General features: G+C 37.2%; 1 pseudogene; it reads right to left on the reverse strand.

Moving 5' to 3' along the window:
* Nucleotides 1–2,012: 2,012 nt before the first annotated feature.
* Nucleotides 2,013–2,469, reverse strand: LOC122739635 (annotated as a pseudogene).
* Between the last annotated feature and the right edge of the window lie 13,273 nt (nt 2,470–15,742).

A 15,742-nucleotide genomic window follows, 5' to 3' on the forward strand; every position in this document is an offset into this window, starting at 1 on the left:
TATTGCAGAGAGGAAGTGTGTGCCTTGGGACAAGTTAAACTTTTTACGCAGATGAAGGACTCATTGTAGAGGGGTACTGGTAGGGGCATTTGGTTTCTACCAGGAAGAAACCTAGCCCAAGAAGTGGGCTGTTCCTGTCATAGGGCATGGGGGCAGGCAGAAAAGGAACTGAGGGGGTGACAGAATCAAATATTATTGTCAAGGTTCTCTAAATATTTTGACCTGTGGCAAAGCCTCATTGACCCTTCCTTGATTATGGGTCTGGTTTTTAAACGTAATTACATGCAAAGATCATATCTGTCCATTCTTAGATTCTTTACTCCATAACGATCTCATTGTGACAACCTTGTAGTCTTAAGTCAGTGGGTCATGTCAACAAATGAATGGAGCTGGCGGAGCCAGTTCTCTCTAAATTTGTGTTATTTGTCAGGACTCATTTGTCCAAGAGCTAGGAGGTGGACCCTTCACCCTCCAGTGATAAACTTAAAAGCCCCTTCTCTTTGTGGTAGCCAATGTATCATGTTAGCTGGCTTCAGATGTTGATTTTGCAAATTACCAGCCCTGCTTCATAGTCAGAGCCCAGCAGGATACCTAATGAGGTGGGTAAATGATTAATTATCAAACAATATTCTTTTATGGAATTGACACAGAAAAATCCAAGGATTAAAAAAAGGAATAGAAAAGAAATATCACTCTTTATAATATTGGAGAACTACCTCCCAACCTGTGAGTCTTCATCTCTCTCTCTCTCTCTCTCTCTCTCTCTCTCTCTCTCTCTCTCTCTCTCTCTCTCTCTCTCTGAATATATGTGTGTATATATATAAACATATATTTATAAAAATAGATATGATGTATGATTACTTATGGCTAGCTTTTGTTTTTGTTTTTCTTTTATTTTTTTTTTCTTGCAAAAAGACATTTATTCCAAATCCGCAAGAGCCTACAACAGTACCTGGAGGTCCACTTCCCTTACAGAACAGAAGCAGAAATGAAAAGCAGAGCTTCTTGTGGGTAGATAGTGCCCCAAAGTAGAATCAATCAACAACCACCCCCCAAAATAAATCCATTCACAGCATCATTTTTATCATACATTGATGTGGATAGGGAGATAGAAATCCAGAGCCTCCCGTGGGCATCTTCTCTCAGACCTGCTCCCTTAATCATCCCTGTAGCCTACAAGGCCTGGGGAGGAGCAGGGCCAACAGAAGACTTGTTTACTTGGCTCAAACTACAGCATTCCCTTCCAAGTTTCTGGCTGTGTTCAGAAGTCGGAAATTCCGCTGCGGCAATAGGGTTAGTGAGGGTTGACTGAGACCCTATAGAAACCAGCTTCTAGGGAAGAGGGTGGTGCCCAGTGTCCCAAGAGCCTTTTGCTAGTTCTGTCCTACCTTTCCCTCACCCCTATGGCCCAACTGGCATAAGACTTCAGAAGACAGCATCTAGTCTGCCTTCCTTTTACAGATAAGGAAATGACCTTTCCAAGGCCACACAACTGAGTCTCACAGCTCCTAAGATCAGGTGATAAGAGGGCTTATCCTGGGAAGGGCTGGAAGGACAGATCCCCAAGCAGCACCAAGTTCATTAATGGCTTCCTTCCCCCTTCCACATTGACTTTGTACTCACTTGCAGAAGAAAGAAGGCATCTATTCAAGAAGATTGCTGTTCAGCCCTGTCTCTTTGAGACCCCTACTACAGCCCTCAACCTTGGGGAGCACTCTGCCTTTCCTGGCTCTAGTAAATGATGTTTGGAGGTGCCCTGACTCTAGTCCTTGCTTCCTTTTTTTTTTTCAATCAGATTAGAAAACCTCCATTTCATCCCCTTCTTCCTTCTGGGCCCAGACTTTGTTGAAGCAATTCAGGCAGGCCAGTCCCAGGGTGAAGCCTTCTCCTGTGGGAGGCCCATGGTCTGTAAATCTTTTCCTATTCTACTTCCCCCACCCCCAATAGTCATTGGTGTGAACACTGGTAGACAGGGACTGGACGAAGGTGGACTTCATCCTTAGGAGAGATGCTCATGCCTGCTGAGTGGTAAGCTGTAACCTGGCCTCTTCAGAGATGCAGTGCTGCTCCAGGGGGTCCTTTCCTGTCATCTTCTGGATCTTGTTCCTATAAAAAATATGAGGCTGCTCCGCATGAACTCAGAGCTTGCTTTCCTCAAGGCATCAATCCACTCCTGCCACTGCTCCACCCTGTTGCACTCAAAGTAGTGTTTCCTGTAGGTTCTTCAATGAAACTGATAGAGAAGCCACTTGGCTCTTCTTTGGTCATCTGGCAATGTTCCAGAAGCAGGGATCCAATGGGCTCTGCTTCATCTGTGCTGAAAGAAAAGAGGAAATTCACCACCAGCTTCAAGAGCCTCCATTTCACCACGCTGCCCTTCTTGGGGACCCACATCCAGATCTCCGCTGCCTTCTCCTCCAGCTTCCTGGACAACACCTGAAGCTCTTTCTCCTTGTACCGCACATCCATGGCGATGGGAGGCAGGCAGCCTTGCAGCCTTATCAGGATCGGGATTGGGATCCGGCTCTGGCTCCAATTCCACCTCTGGCCTCTGCTGGCCTGCCAGTCCCTGGTGAGCCCATGGCTTGCTTTTTTTTTTTTTAATTTTTTGGTGAGGCAGTTGGGGTTAAGTAACTTGCCCAGGGTCACACAGCTAGTAAGTGTCAAGTGTCTGAGTTCGGATTTGAACTTAGGTCCTCCTGAATCCAGGGCTGGTGCTCTATCCACTGCACTACCTAGCTGCCCCCTATGGTTTGCTTTTTAATATTTTTTTCCTCTCTCTCTCTCTCTCTCTCTCTCCCTCTTTCTCTCCCACTCCTTCATTCCCTCCCATGGGAGATGTCACTTATAATCCTGGAATTGACCATGTAGGAAAAAACAACAACAACATAAAGTGTGTGTGCATATAAGTGTGTGTGCATATGTGTGTACATATGTCTACAGATACATATACACATACATACAAACATACACAAACACACGAAAACCATCCATCCATCCATCCATATGCACACATAGCTAGCTAGACAGACAGACAGACAGACAGACAGACAGACAGACAGACAGACAGATAGATAGATAGATAGATAGATAGATAGATAGATAGATAGATAGATAGATAGATAGATGGGAACATGCTTGACAAGAGCTGATAGAAATAAAAAAATATGTTCACAATCAGCTAATACCATGGCTTTGAGCATAAGAATGTTAATGTGTCTAGGATCTTAAGAGAGCATACTTTCACTGTCCCCAGCATGTGTTAGTATCTGATACTCTGAAGAACATAACCCAGCAAGTACGATACCCATTCTCCACATTTGTCAGCTTGATTGGTATGGATTCAGGATACCTGGGTTCCTTAGACATCAGGGAGCTTTGTCCCCTTGCCCAAACCACTTCAGATCTGTAGACTTTAGTTTCGTCATTTAGAAAATGAGGAGAGTTGGACTAGATGGCTGGTCTGTCTAAAACTCTCTACTCTGGGTATTATTTCCTTGTACATATAAGCACCTTGATGTCAAGGAAACAATCTATTTACTGGTGTGTCAATAGTGTTTAGCTGGGTGACTGGTACTTTTCTTTGTTTGTTTTTGGTGAGGCAATTGGGGTTAAGTGACTTGCCCAGGGTCACACAGCTAGTAAGTGTCAAGTGTCTGAGGCCAGATTTGAACTCAGGTCCTCTTGAATCCAGGGCCGATGCTTTATCCACTGCACCACCTAGATGCCCCTACTATTGGTATTACTTCATTTCCTATGTTACCACTTATGACAGCTAGGTGGCACAGTGGATAGTTCAGTGACCCTGGATTCAAAAGAACCTGAGTTTAAATCTCACTTCAGACACTTATTAGCTGTGTTATCCTGGGCAAGTCATTTAACACCAGTGGCTATAAAAAACATTTGAGGCCATCTCCAGTTGTCCTGATGTATATCTTGACACTGGACCCAGATGTGAGGTTGATGACCTTATATAACCCTCCCTCTCTTAAATACAATTTAGTGCAAGTCATGATATCATCCTGATGTCATGGTCATCTTCATGCATGATAAGACAAACAATAACAACAATTGTACCTTTTAGCAAGATTGTACTTTTCTTCATTGTGCATTTTATTTAGATCTATTTTTTGTTTTGTTTTGTTTTGCTTGTCTTTTTCTGAGATCGGGGCTGCTGAAATATAATAGATTCTATTCTAGCCCATTACCTTTACTCTGTTTTTATCTCTCTGATTCAAGTGTATTTCTTGTAAATAATGTATTTTACAATTCTGGATTTTGATCCACCCTGCTATCCACTTCTGTTTTATGGGAGAATTCATCCCATTCATATTTAAATTTATGATTACTTACTATTTCCCTCTATCCTATTTTTCTCCTGTTCATCTTCTCTCTCCTTTCACCCTTTTCTTCCTTGACAGTATTTTACATTTCTCTATTACCTCCCCCAGTCTGTTCTCTCTTCTGTCAGCCCCCTCCCCCTTTACTTAATCTCCTTCCTTCCTACTTTCCTGTCAGATAAGATAGATTTCTACATTTGACTGATTGTGTATATTACTGCATTGTAAGCCAATACTGATGATAGTAAGTTTCAAGTGATATCCATCACCCATCCTTCCATATTCCTCTCCACTGTAATTGGGTTTTTTTGTACCTCTTCATGTGAAATAAGTTACTCCTTTATATCTCTCCCTTCCTTCTGCATCCAGTGTACTCCTATTTCTCATCCCTTAATTCTTTTTATGCCATTCCCTCAACTTCACCTTATACCTTCATCCTATGTCCAAGTACATCCCTTTTAGCTGTATTATTAGTGGCACAAGTTTTAAGAATTATGAGTATAATCTTCCCATATAGGGATATAAACAGTTTAGCTCTCAGTTGTGCTGAGTAGGTGATTCTTGGTTGCAGTCCTAACTCCTTTGCCCTCTGGAATATGACCCCTGATCCTTTAATGTTGAAACTGCTAAAGTCCTGTGTAATTCTGATTGTGGCCCACTAGTCATAACACAAAGCTCTTTTATATGTATGTGAGCATACATATTTTCATATGTGTATAGCATATATGCATGCATGCATATATACATATATGTATATGCATAGGTATGCTGCAGAACATGTATGTGGCTAGAGATGGTTTTGTATGTCTGTGATTTTATATGCAGTTTCTTTTTTAACATAAAAATATTTTATTATTTTCCAGTTACATGTAACCATGTAACTGGATAATTTTCAACATTTGTCTTCATAAGATTTTTAGTTACAAATTTTTCTCCCTCCCTCCCTTACCTCCCCCCTCCCAAGAGAGAAAGTAATCTGATATCAGTTATATATGTAAAATCACATTAAATGTATTTCTGTAGGTCATATTGTGAAAGAAGAATCCTATTATGTGCACTTTCATGTGCAGTATACACATAAGTATACACATGCACATATTTATACACATGTGCATGTGAACCCATGTGTATATTTTGCATTTACAAAGTTGTATCTAAATCAATAGTGTTGCTAAATCCATATCTGTTATTGGACAAATTATTTAATGTCCCTGGGCCTCAGTTTCTTTCTCTGTCAAAAGAAATCCCTACCAGTAGCAAACCTTTGACTCTGTTATAACTGGCATCCTCAAGTTTTTAATGGGGAAACTGAAACTTGGTGAGTTGAAATAACTTTTCAAGCTAATATCAATAGTCATAGTTCACAATCGTGAAACCCTTATTGTCTGACTACAAAACTTGTGCTTCCCCTTATAGCTTCATACTAAAACCCCAAAGGTCAAAATTAAATTTGTTTAATTGCAAAAATCAAGTGACTAAAATCCTAGGGGACCTTTGCCAGAAATATTTTCTTTGTGGAAAATTTAAAATAACAACACTGTTGATATACACAATTCCCTGTTTCTCAAGAAGGGAAAGCAAGGCATGGGAAAATGAGACATCTGCATTCACTCAGACTAATACCAAAAGCCCTTTCTTACATAGAGAGTAGGCTAAACAAAAGGCAAAGAAAATTAGTTTTGCTCTTTGTCCCCTTGCCTAGTAATAAAATATCCAATTAAAAGAAATTATGAGCCTTTAAAGTTGATTGCTCTTGCAGAGAATGAACTGAAATGGAACTCCATAACCATGTTTCCCATATTCATCTTTTAAAGAAATTAATTGGGACATTTTTCCTAATAGGCCAGATTGAATGCTCTCCTGCGTGCAGACAGACAGAGTCAGAGAGGCACCTGGCAGTTAAGCATTTCAGAGAAGATGCTAGAGTTCTCTGTTTTATATTCCACAGTGCTCCCAGTCACACTCTAGACACCCTCACCCATGTCTGCCATAATTAGAAAGGGAGAAATGACCAGGATCATAGGAAAGAGCATTTAGACATGGAAGGGCCCAAAGAGACCATCCAGTACAATACCCAATGAGGCAGTTGAATACAGTGCAAAGAGTACTGGCTCAGAAGTTCGAGAACCTATGTTCCAAGCTCACCTCATACTTTTGACCACTGTGACCTTGAATCAGTAACTTACTCTTTTGGACCTCAGTTTGTTCACATTTAAAGTGAGAGGGCTGAACTAGATGAGCTCAAATGACTGTTTTAAAATGATCCCCTCTTTTATTTTGGGGGGGGCAATGGGGGTTAAGTGACTTGCCCAGGGTCATGCAATTCATGTTAAGTGTCTGAAGACAGATTTGAATTCAGGTCCTCCTGAATCCAGGGCCCGTACTTTATCTATTGCACCACCTAGTTGCTCCTCATCCCCTCTTTTTAAAGAGGATGAGACTATAATCCCCCCGCCCCATACAAACACACACACACACACACACACACACACACACACACACACACAGAGGATTATATATTTAAATGATAGGAAGGATTTTTGGATTGAGTTCAAACCTTTCATTTTCTATGTGAGCAGTCAGAGGCCCAGAGAGATGAAGTCACTTAGCAAAGGTTCCATAGATGGTGAGGAACAACATTAGAAAAGAAGAAGAATGAATACAGTGAAATATAAGCATATATCAAACATACATCAAACATTAAGGAAAATATAATATGTAAGTATATATTACATAGAAATGGAAGAAAGAAAAGAAAGAATGAAAGAAAGAGTTCATATGACTCCAAATGGAAGATCCTTCCTAATATGCCAAGTAGACTAGATGATCTTTGAACTCAAAAACTCTTTAAAATTATAAAATACACCCCATTTTCCCACTCATGTATCCCTATCTTGATTCACAATACAAATGTACTGTCATGAGAGGCTCCTACATCTACCCAGGCTTCTTCCTGATTTCATTTACCTTACCTCAATCCCACCTCAGGCAGAAAGCCATCCCAAACTAGGTGGGTTGGGTGAGGATTCTCACCTCCTTCACAAATCCATCCTTAGCAACTGTCATTCTCCATCTGTCCATTCTAGCCAAACAGATAAGAAAAAAGATGAGAGAGGAAGACGATTTAAAAATAAGAAATTAAATTAATCATATTAATTCATCTGCACACATTTCTGTGGTGAATGTCACATGAGGACAAACATGGAGAAGAATGTGTAGACCACGAATTCTGTAATCTGTTTCATAAAGTATGTAATTGCTGACTGTACAATTTTAAATGCAAGGCCCACAACCTCAATTGGGTCATCAAAGCTTATCAGAAATCTTTCTTTCTCTTTGAATCACAGAGCTACAAAAGCTCTGTCAAGAAATTTCATTGACTATCTAGACCTACCTAGTCTTTAAAAAAAAATGTGTCTCAACAAGTGATTGTTTGGCATCTATACTTCCAAAGGTTGTCTACCTCCTTATTTCTGTTTCCTCGTCTCCCTAAGTTTCAGCAAAAAGTTCTGTCTTCTTCAAGAAGTCTTTGCCAGTTTTTCTTAATCTTGAAGCCTTGCCTCTAAGATTTTATTGTATGTAGCATGTTGTACATAATTATTTCCAGGTTCTCCACCTTGTCCTCTCCCACCATTTTACTATGAGCTCCTTCAAAGCAGATGTGCATTTTTATTTATTTTTTGTATAACCAACCCTCAACACAATGTGTGATGCATAGTGAGCACTTTAAATGCTTAATAAATATGTATTGACTGATTGATTGAACCTTGGAAAACATTTCAAATTCCTTGTTCCTTCTGATGTACCCTGATCCATAATGGAAATGTATGAAACTATTCCATTGATGTCTGTATTAAGAACAGGGCCCACACACAACTGGTTGTCCTATATATGCAGTATTTCTTTTTTAAAGGAATATTTCCATGACACGGTCACTTTCTTATTCCCTAGTGGAAGGCTCCTTTATCTAGATATCTACTAGCAAATGGAGTACATGTGATTCAAATCTGTATATAGGTACATTTTGTACATCTCATAATCATTGTTCTAAAAATCCCTGCTCAGATGGAGTTGACCCTTTGTTCAAGAGGTTATGAGAAAAGATGTCATACTCTGGGAGATTCTACTATGAAAGAAAGGCTTCTTGTGAGATACCAGAAACAGACTGAGGTTGCTTTCAGTGGACCAACCTAGGTCAAAGACAGTTTAATCATTTAGCCAAAGATAACAAGAAATATAATTTCATGGATATTTGGTAATAATCAACAGTATTTATATTGAAAAGGACTAACAAAGGAATTGCAGCACATACTACAATATCTACAGTAGTTGATGAATTGGAGAAAACTTATATTATAGACTCCTTAAGATTGTCCAATTAAATCAACATTTATTTTGATACTTTCAGTGAAAGGTGAATGTGGGGAAAATGGAAAACATGATTCGGAAAAAAATATTGTTAGTTGTTGGATATGCAGAACATCAAATCAAGTCATAGGGAAAATGAATTGGCTTATATTTCAACCGACAGGAAATGATTCATTACTGATGCAGAAATTATTAGAGATATCTGTACCCAATTTTAATATAAACTATAGAGAATCACGGGATCGAGTTGGAAAAGACATGAGAGATTATATAGCTATACTGATTCAGCTTAATGTACATTAAGAAGTGGGAATATAGACATATTGATTCATGGTTGGAGAAGCTATAAATCAATATAATCATTTTGGAAAGTAATTTTGAATTAGGATATGAAATTAATAAAATACCCATAACATTTGACATAAAGATTGTATTCTAAGACTTAAAGAACAAAAAAGTCGCCATAAGAAGAAATTCCTCTTACAAAAACAAATATTTAAAATAGCATTTCTTTATTTACAAATTTTTTTTTAAGTCAGATTCTCATATATTGGGATTGGAGGAACAACTTATGCTACAAGAATGTAATTGAATAACACTTGTGATATAAGAAATTATTGTGATGAGTACAGAGAAACATGGGAAGATCAACATGAACTGATGAAAAGTGAGGTAAGCAAAAGCAAGAAAACAATACCTAGTAACTGTAAAGAGAGAGACAATTTTAAATCCAACTTAAGACACAAGCTGCATGATAGAGGTTTGCTTTACATCTGTTGGTCTGTTTCCTCCTCAATAAAATGGGCATAATGATAGTGCTGTGAGGATAAACTGAGATAAAATAAAGTGCTATATAAATTGTAATTATTATTATTATTATTAATTTTGTGGCTAATAAATGCTATATTCAAAGACCTATGTAGAGCACTGAGAAATTGAGTGACAGCCAGTATGTGGCAGGGAGGGCTTGAGCCCAATCTTCCTATGAAGTGGCGACTTTTCTATCAATTAAGTCACATGGCTTCTCAAATCATTATTATAAAGAATTATCTGACACACGCTCATCAACTTTCCCTGGCAAAGTCACCTTGCCAAATCATCTTTATTATCCTTACAGCTTTTGTGTTCATCACATCCTCTTTATTTACTCAGCCACAATCTTATTGCAGGCCCTCCTCTGTTACCTAGCCTATTAAAATAAACTTCTAACTCCCTGTTTCAAGTGTATTCTCACTCCAATCCATCTTCTACACAGCTGCAAAGCTATTTCTCTGACCTTGTCATTTTCTTCCAAAACAATGTTGAATGGTTTTCTATTATCGACAAGATTAGATAAAAACTATGTTTCGAATTTAAAACTATTCACAACACAACCCATTCTCAAGCTCCACTCCACAACAAGCACTCCACCCCCCATCTACACCTCTGTGATGCAACTAGATCAGCCCATTTTGCTGTTGCTGTGATATGACACTCCATCTCTTGTCCCTGTGCTTTGAAATTTACTGTGCTTTTTGTGCTCACAAGGTCGATGTCTCTTCCTCTTTGGAGGTCTCTAAGCCGAGGATGGATGGCCACTTTTTCAATATGTAATACCGGGGAATTCCTTTGATGGGGTACATGAACAATGACATTTCTTCCAAGTCTCACATCTATGATTCTGTGATCTGCCTTATTTGTCCATAGTGCAATGACATTTTATCAAATTTATATAATATAATTTGGCTAGCATTACCGTGATCCTTGGCCATGTATATTATTCCTAACTTTTTGTCATCGTGAATAATCTTCTTATGAACATTTCTGTACACATGGTCCTTTGATTGCTGCCAAAATTCTTCTCAGTGGTGAGATCTAAGGAGAAGTGTATGATAAGTTTCTCATGTCTGGAATGTTATGCTCTCTGCTTTTTCATTTGCCTGGATTCCTTAAAGGATCAACTCAAACTCCACCCTTTTCAATATAATTAATCAGGTTCTACCAGTTGCTATTGGTTTTCATCTCAGATTACCTTCCATCTATTCCCTATATCTTTCATATATACATGTTTATTTGCATGTGACCTCCCCAATTTGGGAAAGACTTTAAAAATATCTTTCAATTTTCAGAACTTAGTATAGTGTCTGGCATAGAATAAATGCTTAACAAATGTTTGCCACTGTTGTTGGTTCCCCTAAATTCTTAGTGTTTTCAGTTCAGTCTCTAACAATTATATGCACAGCAGGTCAGCATTGGTGAGTTTTTTCTTATTGGGAGAACCCTATACCATTGAAATCACAGGCCCAGTCCAAAAAAAGAGAAAAAATATATATTGGATGGGGCTATGGGAAGACAGGCATATACCCTATTAGCATAGAGAGCCCTTTTTCTCATCAGGTTAGAAATGTGGATTTATGGCTAAATGAGCTGGAAATTGTTTTAACCACTTGGAAAACAATTTTTAATTATTCAAGAAAAGTTGCAAAATTATTGATAAACTTATCTGTAGATCTCACCACTGATATGAGGCAATGAGGAGAATTTTGGCTACAAGCAAAGGACCATGTATACAAAAGTGTTCGTAAGAACATTCTTCATGGTGGTAAAGAAGTTAGGAATGATATACTTGGCCAAGGATCAGGGCAATTCTATACAAGTTATATTATATGAATTTAATCAAATGTCATTGCACTATTCATGAGTAAGGTAGATCACAGAATCATAGAAATTGAGATTTGAAAGAAACATCATTATTCATATAGGCCAAGCCATGCATCACAGGAATTTTCCAGTATCACGTACTGAACAAGTAGCTATTCATCCCTGGCATAGAGATATCTAAGGAAGGAGAATCATCAAACTCTATCAAGTAGGCAGTATATTCCATTCCAGGACAACTCTGCCTTGTGAGAAATTTTAGATAGATATATTTGTTTATATACAATTATATATTTATATATTATCTATTTACATATAATTGAGTATATATGTGCATATGTATGAATATATGTATGTGTGAATGTATATATACACATATACATATATAAATAACATGTATACAATAATATACACACATATACACATACATACTTTCACATATACACATACATTTCTATGTATGTGCATATGTGTTTATATATATGTATATATACACATTATTTTATTTAATGAATATATTGTGTTTATTATATAATATATTTTATATTTATACTATATCACATGTAATATATTTAAGTTATATACTTTAAAATATTTTATGCATTATAAAATATTACATGATTACATGGATTTTATATGTTATACATAATAATTATATTGTGAATATCTAGAAATAAACATATATGTGTGTGTGTATGTGTGTGTGTGTGTGTGTATTTTTTCCTAACATTGAACCCAAATATTCCTCTTTGCATCTTCCATCTAGTGGTCCTAATTCTGTCTTTTGGAAACAAAATGTAAGTATAAGCCTTCCTTTCCATGACAGCCTTTCAAGTACTTGAATATGGCTAGCAAGTACCCCATGAGTGTCTGCTTTTCTAGCCTAAACAAAATTATAATAGCAACTAATATTCATATAGTGCTTGCTTTATAACAAACACTGTGCTAAGCACTTTACAATTACAATAACAAATTTCACTTGGTGTTTGCTGTTATTTAAAAAAAAAGTTTCTAGTTGTTATTTTTACATGGCAATGTCCATGTTTGTCAAATTCAAAATAAAACAACATTTTAAATTAAAATAGTAATGAAATGGTAGGAATTAATAAAATAGGTTTATTAATGGGAAAAACAAAAACTAATTTCATCCTCCCAACAGCCCTGGGAGTTAAGTACAATTAGCAACCCCCACCCCCATTTTTTTTTTTGGAGATTTTTTTTTTTGTAGGGCAATGAGGTTTAAGTGACTTGCCCATGGTCACACACCTACAAAATATCTCAGGCTGGATTTGAACTCAGATCTTCCTTACTATAGGCTTAGCAATCCATCTACTTCATGACCTAGCTACTTAATTCCTTAATTTCTTTAGCTGTACCTTGTATGTTGTAAAACCAAGGGTCTCCACCATCCTGGTTATCATCCTCTCCACATATCTCATCTTTATCAATTCCTTATTGAACATAATCAGCAGATGAGGTCTGAGAAGTGTAGAATAGAGAGAAACTGACATCACCCTTTCCCCCAAATCATGTTCTTATCGGAGTCCAAAATTAGGCTTTCAGCTTCTTGAGGGCAAAGTCTGTCATTTGACTCTCTGCATCCCCGCTGTTTAGCATAGTGCCTGATACTTAGTAGTTACTTTATAAATGTTTATTGACTGATCGAAAATTGCAAAGTCATAAATGGGGGTACAGAAAACCAACCTCAAAAGTAAAAGAGAGGGGAAGCTTTATTTAAACTGTGAATGTTCTGAAAAAGATATGAGGCTTTTAGTGGAATAAAGATTTATACAAGTGGGGCTTGATATGGCGGGACAAAATGCTAATACAGTGATGATGATGATGTCAGCCTTGATACAGACTGTCTTAGTTCTTCCATAGCTTGAAGCAGCTCTAAGATGTTTTTAAGGGGGTAGGGGGGACACACCCTCTACAGAACATTGTTTACAAAGCACTTTGCATATACTATCTCATTCAATCCTGAAACAACCCAGTTATGTAGGGGCTATTATTATTCCCGTTTTTAATTCAGAGGAACTGAGGGTGATTTGCTTAGGATCATAAGCTAGTAAATGACTAGGAAGGATTTGACCTTGAGTGTCCTTTATTCCTAGTCTAGCGTTCTGATCAGATCCATTATACAACCAAATATAGACATTTGTATTTGATAGTAGAGGTAACAGAGATAAGATAGGGAGGGTTGATAGATAGTAACTCTTGAGCAAAGATGTTACAATAGGTCCTATGCTATAGGAATATAAATTTGGTGTCTATCTAGAGGACAGATTGGAAGGGAAAAGATTAGGATCAGGGAGCCCAATTAGAGAACAATTGGAATACTTCAAGTATGAGGTAATGAAAGCCTAAAATAGGATTGTGATAATCTTAGTGGAGAGAAGGGAACAAATGTGAAAAATGTTGTGAAGGTAGAATTGATGAGACTGACCTATAGTGGTAATGAAACAAAATATTTGTTTTCAATGAAGCAGGTAATAAGGGAGAATTATCATTGTAATAACAACAATAAATTAAGGGAAAAATGGAAAATAAAAGGAAAATATCAGGAATAAAAATAAATGGGTTATTAAATAAAGATCTCAGTCTAATCAGTGGCTCACACTTTGAGTAAACATTAGAATCAGGCATAGAATATGGTCAGGAAACAGTGATAATTAATAAGATTGATAAATGCTAAAAGATATGCTGAAATGAAAACAATGAGAGAAGGAAAAGGAAAAGAGAGGTGTGGAACAAATAATATTTGGGCAGCAACTTAACATGACAAGAAATTCAAGGAAACACAAGTTAAATGAATAAGAGAAGTACCACTGATGGGATGGAGACATTAGTCAAATTCACCTATAATATCCAGTGTCTATTTATAGTAGAAGAGGGTAGGGGTATTCACCATTACCTGCACATCTGTAAAATGTATATATGTATATGTGTATATTCATATTATTTTTTTTATTCTTTGTTATAATAGATGGAAGGAAGATGCTGACATGATATATTAATAAAATGAATACAATTTGGAATGAGAATCTCTCCTTAGAGAGAGGTAAGGCGGTGGTCATGTAGGTCGCATTAAAGGAGGGGAAAAGAAGGGAATGAGTATAGAACACTTCCTATGTGGCAAGTATTATTCAAATCTATTTTACATATTTTGTTTCATTTGATTTGATATCTTTTTTGAGTGAAATCAAGGACTGAAATAGACACTGTACAGAGCCATTTATGTGAGACTGACCCATAGTGGTAATGAAACAAAATACTTAAAATATGAGAGAGAACCAATCACAGGGTGATGCAAGAATTGTCATGCAATTGAATGTCTAGCTGAGATTATAATAAGGACCAAGTCAGAATAGTTCAATGATATTTTCTAGGGGCACATGAGTAGTAATAAATCATTAATTAAAAAAATATGTAACTAACATATACCAGGCATTATGCTAAGTGCTGAGGTTCCAAAAATCAAAATGGAACAGACCCCTCCCTCAAGAAAATTTAGATTTTTAAACTAAGGAAATATGAAGTCATATAAGTTCATAAGAAATAAATACAAACTGAGAGGAAGCTAGGTGGTACAGTGGATAAAGCACTGGACCTGGATTCAGGAAAAGCTGAGTTTAAATATGGCCTTAGGCACTTGACATTTACTAGCTGTGTGACCCTGGGCAAGTCACTTAAACCTCATTACCTCACACACATACACACAAAATCTACAAACTGAATACACAGTAGTTGGGGAAGGAGGGTACTAGTATCTAGTGGATTAAGAAAGGATTCAGCTGGGAGGTATTATCTGAGGTGTCTTGAAGGAATCTAGGAAAGATAAGTGAGTGTCTTTCATATCTGGGGATGAAATGATGAGCTTGAAGATCTCAGCCAAAAAAGTGGAAAGATTGGGACAAAATAATTAATACTTTAATGAGCTTAACAAAAAAAAAACATTGTATACAGCAACAATAATATTGTCATAAGAACAACTTTGAGTGAAAAAATCATTTTGGCTCTTATAAATACCCACAATACCTATAAAGGGCATATGAAGGAAGATATTATCTGCATCCAGAGGAAAAACTGATAGATAGAAGTAGGTTTAGAACCATTTTACATAAACACATACATACACACAGAAACACACATATATGTATATGTATAAATGTGTACATATATACACACACATGCGTGGAGAGTGAGAGAGAGTGAGAGTGTGTGTGAGAGAGAGAGCAAAAGGAATAGAGAGAGGAGAGAGCAAGAGCGAGAGTGAGAGAGAGTGAAAGAGAGTGTGTGTGAGAGAGAGCAAAAGGAATAGAGAGAGAGAGGAGAGAGCAAGAGCGAGAGTGAGAGTGAGAGCAAGAGAGAGAGAGAGATTTGTATCTGGTAGGCAT

Source organism: Dromiciops gliroides, chromosome 2 (genome assembly GCF_019393635.1).
Source record: "Dromiciops gliroides isolate mDroGli1 chromosome 2, mDroGli1.pri, whole genome shotgun sequence".
NCBI lineage: Eukaryota > Metazoa > Chordata > Mammalia > Microbiotheria > Microbiotheriidae > Dromiciops > Dromiciops gliroides.